The following is a 9,977-nucleotide window of genomic DNA, read 5'->3' on the forward strand; positions in this document are numbered from 1 at the left end:
GTGAAGCCAGATGGGTGTGGGAAGGGATTGAAGTAGGAAGCTGGGAGATGGTAGGTGGAAAAGGCAAAGGGCTGACGAAGAAGGAGAGAAGAGTGGACCATGGGTGAAAGGGAAGGAGGAGGAGCACGGGGGGGTGGTGAAAGGCAGGTGGGGAGAAGAGGAAAGAGGCCAGAGTGGGGAAATGGGGAGAGGAAAGAAATCGATGTTCATCCATCAGGTTGGAGGCTACCCAGACGGAATATGAGGAGTTGCTCCTCCAATCTAAGAATGGCCTCATCATGGTAGAAGAGGAGGTCATGGACTGATACATCAGGAGGGGAATGGGAATGATTTGTAGAACGGTTGGATTAGAATGAAGAGTTGTTCATTGGTGACATTACTGCTTTAGCTTTCTCCTTACCCTTGGAAACCTTCATTCAGGAGATAGAATCATTGAGTTGTAGAGTGTTGCAGCACAGATGCAGGCCATTTGGCCCATTGAGACTCTGCCAGCCACAGTGCTCACCTATCTAGTCCGTCCCTATTTCCTGCTTTCGGCCTATAGCCCTGCAAGTCCCCTCCCCTCCATGTACAATGCAAGTGTTTCCTAAATGATACTGTTGTACCCGCCTCAACCACTCCCTCTGGTAGCTCAGTCCATATACTCACTACATTTCACATGAAATCTTATCCCTCACATTTCTTTTAAATCTTTCCCCTCTCATTCCTATGCCCCATGGTTTTGGACACTCCTTCTCTGAGGAAAAGACTGTTACTGTCCACCTTATCTACAATCCTCATGATTTCAGAATCAGAATCGTGCTTATTGTCACTGATATTTGTTGGTTTGTGTCAGCAGTCCAGTGCAAGGAATAGCATAAACTATAAATTACAATAAGAAATATTATATGTAAGATATAAGTAGTGGAAAAAGAGCAAAAATATTGAGGTGGTCTTCATGGATCCATTGTCCATTCTGAAATTTGATGGTAGTTGGGAAGAAGCTGTTCCTAAAACATTGAGTGTGTGTCTTCAGGCTCCTCTACCTTCACTTTGATGATAGCAATGAGGAGAGGGCATGTCCTGGGTGATGGGTGCCCACCTTTGTGAGGCATTGCCTTTTGAAGGTATCCTCGATGCTGGGGATGTTAGTGCCTATGAAGGAACAGATTGAATTTACAACTTTCTGCAGCTTTTGCCAGTCCTCCTAGTGGCCTCTCCATACCAGAAAGTGATGGCTCCAGTTAGAATGCTCTCCACAGTACAGTGGTTTACTTTATAAATCTATCTAAGGTCACCCCTCATTCTCCCGCACTCCAAACAATAACAACCTATCCTGGTTATCCTGTTTTCAATGTCAGTTTGCCTTGAGAAGGAAGTACTGATCTGGCTGGAATAAAAACAGAAAATGGTGAAGATATTTAGCAGCATTTGTACCGAGTGAAATAGAGTTAATGGTGGCAAAAAATACTGGCAAAACTCAGTAGGTCAGGCAGTATCTATGGAGGAGGAGAAACAGTTGATATTTCAGGTCAAGATCCTTCATGGAGACCCTCCATAGATTCTGCCTGAGTTCCTCCAGCATTTCGTGTGTGTTGTTCAAAGATTCTAGCTTCTGTAGAATCTCTTGTGTTTGCATGTTTTAGGTTAATGTTTCGGGTTCAAGGTTTGACCCGTTCAACACCGCTCATGACCAAGCTGGCTTCCTGCATGTTTGGCAGGGTTCTGACAGGGCTGTGCCAACAAAACCTGCAAGTTACTGGTCATCAAGTTCAAGATGGTCAGAATACAGGAGATTCTGCAGGTGCTGGAAATCCAGAGCAACACACACACAGTACTGGAGGAACTCAGCAAGTCACGCAGCAGCAATGGAAATGAATGAACAGTTAATGCTTTAGGCTGAAGCCCTTCATCAGGGCTAAGAAAGGAAGGGGGAAGGTCATCCAAGAAAGTTTATGATAGTTAGCTGCTTTCTTCTGCCTCACGCAGCACTCAACCAGAGTTAAAATTAAGGGTAAGGATTTGTGTTTTTGTTTATAGTTAGCAAAATTAGAATAAACATTCTAATTAATCACAGCTGTTCAATTTCAGTGTTCAATACAAAACTATGTAATGGGATCTTAGAAGACTTTTTGAGCAAAATTTCTTTCAAATGCAGTCAATTAGACTGAAGTGCACCACAGTGACACAGGTGGTAGATTGTATAGAGTTTGCATGCTTTTTTCTCAGGAAAGTGATGTCAAATCCTATTGGGAATGTATTTAAAGTGAATAGGGGTCAATATAAAGTAGATGTGTTGGTTAAGACGCTGCACTGAGAGTGGTGGCTGCGAGGGATGGGAGTGGACAGTGGTGTTGAAGAGATTATTGCACAGACACATGAATATGTAGGGATGCTGACCCAGGAGAGGGTCACAATGAGGTTCACATGAATGATCCCACAAATGAGAGGCTTAACGTATGAGGATCATTTGATTGTTCGGGGCCTGGACACAATGGAGTTCAGAACGAGGAGGGAGGGATCTCGTTGGGTAGTGGAGAGGGTCCTTCCAATAGTGGGAGAGTCTAGGATCTGAGGACACAGCCTCAGAATAGAAGGACATCCCTTTGAAACTGAGAAGAGGAAGAATTTCTTCATTCATAAGGTGATGAATCTGTAGAATTAATTCCCACCAAGGATGTGGAGGCCAAGTTATTGGGTGTATTTAAGGTAGAGATTGATGGGTTCTTGATTGCTAAGAGGGTTAAGGGTTCTGAGGAGAATGCTGGAAAATGAGGTTATGATTGAACATAACCATTGGGCTGAATTGCCTAAATCATAGTTTTATGGTCTCTTCCCATTCGGGTGGGCCTGTCTCTTGTAACTCCTCTGTGGCTGCTTCCAACTCAAACTTTTTCCCATTATCACTGCTTCATCTATCACTTCAGCCATTACTATCACATTCCCTGTTGCCATTGACTACTGCATCCATCCCTTTCATGTCCATTGCTGACAGTTAAAAAATATATTTTTAATGCATTTCTTGAAGTATAATGATTGCATTTACAACAGAGTTGCTTGTAAAGGCTGTGCTGGCATTGGAGAGGGTCCAGAGGAGGTTAAGAAGAATTATCCCAGAAATAAAAGTATTAACGTGTGAGGAGCATTTGATGAGTCTGGCCTATACTCGCTGGAGTTCAGGAGAAGTTGGGGGCGAGGGGTAGATCTTACTGAAACTGATCAAATATTAAAAGGTCAAGATAGAGTGAATGTTTCCTATGGAGGAGGGGGTGGAGTCTAGGACCAGTGGGCACAGCTTCAGAATGCAAGGATATCCCTTCAGAACAGAGATGAAGAGAAATTCATTTAGTTAAAGGCTGGTGAATCTGTGGAATTCACAAACGCTGTGGAAGCCAGGTCATTGCAGAGCAGACTTGTTAGGCTGAATGGCCTAATTCTGCTCCTACGTCTTCTGATTTTCTGGACATCTGAGTCAACAATATTTAAGATCATAAATGCAGTGAGTTAATACTGCTGTTATGTACGTATCAATACATATCTAAGGGATGCCTCAAAAATGGACGTGGAGGAAGTGTTGTAACAGAACACAAAGAGGGAAGGACAGAACACAAAGAGGGAATGTGACTGGCTCCGGGCTCCACTTGTCCAAAGCTGAAAGTTCAAAATAAATTTATTATCATCATACATATATGTCAGCATATGCGAGATTTTTTTTCTTGCACGTATTCACAGTAGAACAAAGAAATACAATAGAATCGATGAAAAACTACACACGAAGACTGACAAATAACCAACGTGCAAAAGAAGACAAACTGTGCAAATACAAAAAAATGATAACAATAAACAAACCAATGAGCAAATAGATAAATAATTCTGAGAACAAGAATTGTAAAGAGCTTGAAAGTGAGTCTATTGGTTGTGGGAACAGTTCAGAAATGAGGTGAGTAAAGTTGAGTGAAGTTATCCATGTTGGTTCAAGAGGCTGACAGTTGAGGGATACTAACTGTTTCTGAACCTGGTGGTGTGGGCCCTGAGGCTCCTGTACCTTCTTCCTGAAAGCAGCAGTGAGAAAAGAGCAAGGCCTGGATGGTGGGGGTCCTTGATGACAGATGTTGCTTTCTTGTGCCACCATTCATTATAAGTGAGCTCAATCGTACAGAGCCCTTTTCCTGTGATGGACTGGGCTGTATTTACTTTTTTTTGTAGGCTTTTCAGTTCTTGGGCATTGGTGTTTCCATACCAGGTTATGATACTGTCCACAGTGCATCATCTCCCACCTCCCTGGTTCCACCTATCAGCGGGCAGCTCCTGTCTCACCCCTTCATCCGGATTATCTCCCCTCTTCATTCTCACTCCTGATACAGAATCTCGACCAGCTCTTTGCCTCTGCTGCTGCTGCCCACCCTGCGGTGACCCTCCAGCAGGTTGCTGCTTGAATCTGTGATGTCGCTCATGAGTGCTGAGGAGGCCGAGATGACAAGGGGTCAGGGCAGTCACGGGTTTTAGTGCCAGGGTTAAAGCAGGGGAATGACTGATTATCATTCATGTTTCTGTGGGCAGATTAATCCTCACTCTGAACAAGACCATCAGACTATAGGAGCAGAATTAGGGCATGTGCCCCACTTAGTCTGCTCCTCCATTCTGATTTGTCCCCCTCAAACCTATTCTACCGCCTTTTCCCTGCAACCTTTCATGCCCTGACTAATCAAGAACCTATCAATCTCTGCTTTAAATATACCCAATGACTTGGCCTCCATAGCAGTCTGTGGCAATGAATTCCACAGATTCACCATCCTCTGGCTAAAGAAATTCCTCCTCATCTCTTTTCTAAATGAACGTCCCTCTATTCTGAGGCTGTGCCCTCTGGTCCTAGACTCCCCCACTATAGGAAACATCCTCTCCACATCCACTCTATTTGTGTCCTCTATCTAGGCCTTTTAATATTCGAAACTCACCCCTGTACCTTCCTGTGTGCTTAAATTAAAAAAGAAAATGTGCCTGAGTTATGTGGAGCTACGAGTGTTGCTGAGGAACAAGGCTGGCATTGTTCACTGGAACTCCCTCAGCTGAAGTATGACACTGCTCTTTCTTCTCATCCGTGCATTGAAAGCCAAAAGGAAATTCAAGAAAATCTCTGTGTATTTTCAACTCTGAACTCCTGGAAGGCTGAACCAGCAAGAAACACGCCACAGAGTTTTGTAAAAATTGGGATATTAAGAAGAATAACGCCCCTGCTATTCTAGCAGTCCAGTTCCCATCACAACCCAATCCAGGGCCGCCAGCACAAATGGGATCTCTCTCCTACCTGCTAGAGATATATATCAGTAGCACTGCATACGCAAGGCACTCGGCACTGTCAGTGATCCCTCTCATCTGTCCAACAATCATTTTGATGCCCTGGCATCAGTCAGAAGGTACTATAGAGTTAGGACAGGAACTGTTCGGATGGGAAGAAGTTTCCACCACCAGGCTGTGAGTCCACTGAACTCCTGCCACAACCCAGCTCTTATCATGGATGAAGTGTCAGTGGCATTATGCAGTTTACTTTTTAACTTGTGTTGTAAATGCACCTCACTATTTGTTAATTCATTTGTGGTAATATTACTTTCTGTGTTGTGCGTGTGGGTTACATGTTCTGCGTTGTGCATCTTAGTCTGGAGGAATGAGGTCTTGCTTAGCTATATACATGTATGTGGCTGAAGGACAATAAACTTGAACTTGAAATGCCAGTACAATGCAGATTGTGTGTCCAAGTGGGTTCCACCTTTCAGCCGGTTTGTTGCTATGACTTGAGTGCCTATTTCTGAAACATCGACAATTCTTTCCCCTATTCACCACAGTTGCTGCTTGACCTGCTGAGTTCTTTCAGCACATTGTCTGTGGCTCCAGATGGGGAATGGCTTATTATTGTCACACGTACAAAGAAAACAGTTCCAGCTTATCAGCCCTCTTCTTATGAACCAAGCCCCATAGTCCCAGTAACATACCCATCACCCTCTTTTCTACTTGTTTATTCCTTTTATTTGAGGAAATCATTGACTCTAGAAGTGTTTCTTTTATAGAAAACACACCTGACTGCCCATTATTGACTGGAGGTTCTGCAGATGCTGGAAGTTCAGAGTAACACACACAAAATGCTGGAGGAACTCTGTAGGTCAGGCAGCATCTGTGGTGGGGAATAAACAGTCAATGCTTTGGGACAAGACACTTCGTGTTCATTCAGTTCTCAGTACATTTGAATCCAGATGGGCCAATGGTTCCGTTAGCTAGGATTCTTTAAAATAATAATAATAATAATAATAATAATAATAATAATAATAATAATAATAATATCTCCTAGGACAAAAGGAGAAAGAGGAATAACAAACATAAAAATTTACACAACAGTCAGATAAAACTTCTGAGGATATACTTCCATCAATGAAAACAGAATTTGGCACCCCACAAAAGCATTTGCAACTCTGTTAAGTGCACACCATCAAACTTAAGTGAATGCACAACCCAGAAAAATAAAGAAATTATTACAACAGAAGAAAATGGTAAGCAGTGGAAGAGCACGACCCTCCATGGAAGACATCCCATGATCTGAGCAGACTAGATGTGACAAGGAAGCGTTAACTGACTGGTTCAGAGTTGGAGATCTCTTCACAGAAAGCCAAGGGTTCTTTACGGTAATACAGAACCAGATGGTTAACACAAAAGAGATCAAAAATCCAAAATAAAAGGTCAGCAAATTCAGAAAAAGTCAAGAGAAACCAGAAACAATCAATGTATTGCAGGATCCTGCAGCAGTTTAACTCAATCTGATTACTCACACAGCAACGATCAAGTGGCAAATATCATTCACCAAAATCTTGCTTCAAGATACAAACTCATAAAAGACATTATACCTTACCATAAATACAAAGCCAATCCAGTTTTAGAGTCAGAGTCCTACAAATTTTATTACAACCAATCTATTATTACAGACAGGACAATCCATAATAACCATGTAATATTACAGGATAAACAAGAACAATTTACTTGATAGATATAGCCATTCCAAGCACACACAACATATAGAAAGTGAAAAAGTAAGTGAAAAACACCAGAAGTATGCTGAATTACAAGAGGAAATTGAAAGACTATGGAATATGAACAGGGTATACATTGTCCCAATAGTAATACCTACAACTGGTATCATCCCAAAGTCCCTACACAATAACATAAAACAATTAGGCCTACACAACAATATTTATGCAAATCTCCAAAAAACCACAATACTAAACACCACTGGAAGTTCCTAGCAACCGAGAAATAAGTATGTTGGCTATGCCCATACCTCAGTTTTACCAGCTTGAGCTGAGAAAAAATAAAAATACAATACAGATAATAATTGCTTATTTATAGAGCACTTTTCATACAGACACTGTAGTTCAAAGTACCTTACAATGAGATAAAGTGCAAACATGAGAAAAAAAGACAAAATGATGTTAGTTAAAAGCAAGGTTAAACAGGTTTGAGCTGGTGTTTAAACTTGTCAACTGAGTCTGCATCCCTTATGGTTTTATGTATTGAGTTCCACAGTTTAGGAACGTAGTTCAAAAAAGCTGACCTGCCAATTATCTTTTGAGGGAGAATATTTAAACTTATGAGACCAGTGGAAGAAGACCTGAGAGCTCAAGCAGAACTAAAGCAAAAACAATTCTGTGAGGTACTCCACCCCAAACCATTAAGAGCTTTGAAAACAAGCAAGAGAAGTTTAAAACCATTTCTAAAAGATACAGGAAGCTAACACAGAGTGGCTAGCAATTCATTTAAAATGCAGTCGTCAAATTTCCGGGAAGCAAAATAATGTTCTAAAATTCTGTAAATGATTCAATATGCAGATTCTGGAAGGCAAAATCTGGCAGATGTGCTTTAATTACTGATGAGTGGGGCACAATAATGACACATGGATTACAAAGCTACCAAGAAAGGAAATTCATAAACATAAGAGATTCTTCAGATGCTGGAAATCCAGAGTAACACAAGCAAAATGCTGGAGGAACTCAGCAGGTCAGGCAGCATCTGTGGAGGCATTTGTTCCTAAGATAGGAAACATTTATTGTTTATTCCTCTCCATAGATGCTGCCTGACCTGCTGAGTTCCTCCAGCATTTTGTGTCAGAAAGAAAACTCAGTGAATTTTAGTTACAGGGCATCTTGTGAAGGGAAAAGTTTCTAAACTTAACAAGTATCTTGTCATTTATTTCGCAAAGAAGACTCCTCTCCCACCCAATTCCTTCTGTCTACCACCCACTCTGCAGATATGTGTCTGCACATGCATATGTCTCGAATGAAGACTACTCTAACATGAGCAAGTAGGCAAGTTGAAAGATGCTGTGCTTCTAATGATCCACCACAGTAGATGATGAGCTGGGGTAAAGGTCTGATGGTGTGGGTGACCAAATCTTTATTTGCATTGTATTACCTTAAGACTGTAAGACGGGAGCAGAATTAGGCCAATTAGCCATTGAGTCTGTTCTGCCATTTGATCATGACTGATTTATTTTGTCTCTCAATCCCATTCTCCTGCCTTCTCCCTGTAACGGTTGACATCTTGAACCCAATGACTTCCGATGGTCCCCACCACTGTCAGAGGAAATTAATTCTACAGATTCACCACCCACTGGAGTACTGAATACAGGACTCAGCAATGAGATATCTTCCCAACATCACAAACGAGTTTCCGAACTGACGTCCAATCAGCTGATTGTTAAGTATATAAAGACCAAGCATTTGGAGGACACGCACCACCAACAGCACATTGACAGTGCCTACCTTGAATGGTATGAAACATCTGCAAGTAAATTGCCACGATTGGAGAACTCAACCCAACCACTGCATATAGTTTTAGTCACCCTATTATGTGGTTAAACAGAGAGAGTGCAGAATAGGTTTATGAGGATGTTGCCTGGACCAGAAGGGCAAAGTTAGAGGGAGAGGTTGACCAGTTTAGGCCCGACTTCCTTGGAATGAAGGAGAACGCTTAGAATTATGAGAGGTGTAGGTAGCAGTCTTTTCCCCAGGGGAGGGGACTGTAAGTTACAGGTTTAGGGCGAGAGAGGGAAGATTTAAAAAGGGGAACTTTTCCACCCAGAGGGCAGAGTGTATATTGAATGAGCTGTCAGAGCAAGTGGTTGAGGCAGGAACAATAGCATCATTTAGGGACCACTGGGATAGGTAGATGGAGGAGCAGGGCTTGCAGGGTATGGATGGAAAGCAGGTATTTGGGTCTAGCTGGAGGACGCAGTGTTCAGCATGGACCCATTGGGCCAAAGGGTCTGTCCTTGTGCTGTATTGCTCTATGACTCTACTGAAAGATACATAATCCTTCTTTATTGGTCAATTGTGTCCCCTCATGCCATGGGTCGCTTGTTGCAGCCGCCTGGGGAGGAGACACTGGAAGCAGTATGGGAGAGACCAGGGGACTCTGTGGATGCTCTGAAATCCATAATAGGATGAGGGGTGGGGGGTGGTGCTGGACCCTCCCATCAGTGCTGCCCTCTGGTGTTCACTCAGTGGAACAACAAGCTGGACCAGGGGAACTCATCATCAATCGGCAGGCTATGCCATTCAGGAACCTAGTCTATTTATTTGTGTGACTTTATGTTTTGCTGCCATCATAACTATATAAGCTATTGCTGCTACGTGTGCTGTGTATGGCTGTTGGCTCTGTGTTTTGCACCATGGCCCTAGAGGAATGTTGTTTCATTGAGCTGTATTCATGTATAATTGAATGATAATTAAACATGAACTTGAGCTTGATATAGGAAGCTGTAATCAATGGGAGAAGTGAATGGAGATGGCATTAATGGGTAAGATCACCAGTCCCAGCCCCAGTGTAGATGTTGGTGCTATGAGCAAGCACACAACCATGGACCTACAAGATACCTAGAAAGTAGACATTACAGGGCAGCATCTTTGACCTATGTGAGTTTACATTTGTTACATTGGTTAACCATGTGTTAACCAATC

This window comes from Hypanus sabinus, chromosome 16 (assembly GCF_030144855.1).
Source record: "Hypanus sabinus isolate sHypSab1 chromosome 16, sHypSab1.hap1, whole genome shotgun sequence".
Taxonomy (NCBI): domain Eukaryota; kingdom Metazoa; phylum Chordata; class Chondrichthyes; order Myliobatiformes; family Dasyatidae; genus Hypanus; species Hypanus sabinus.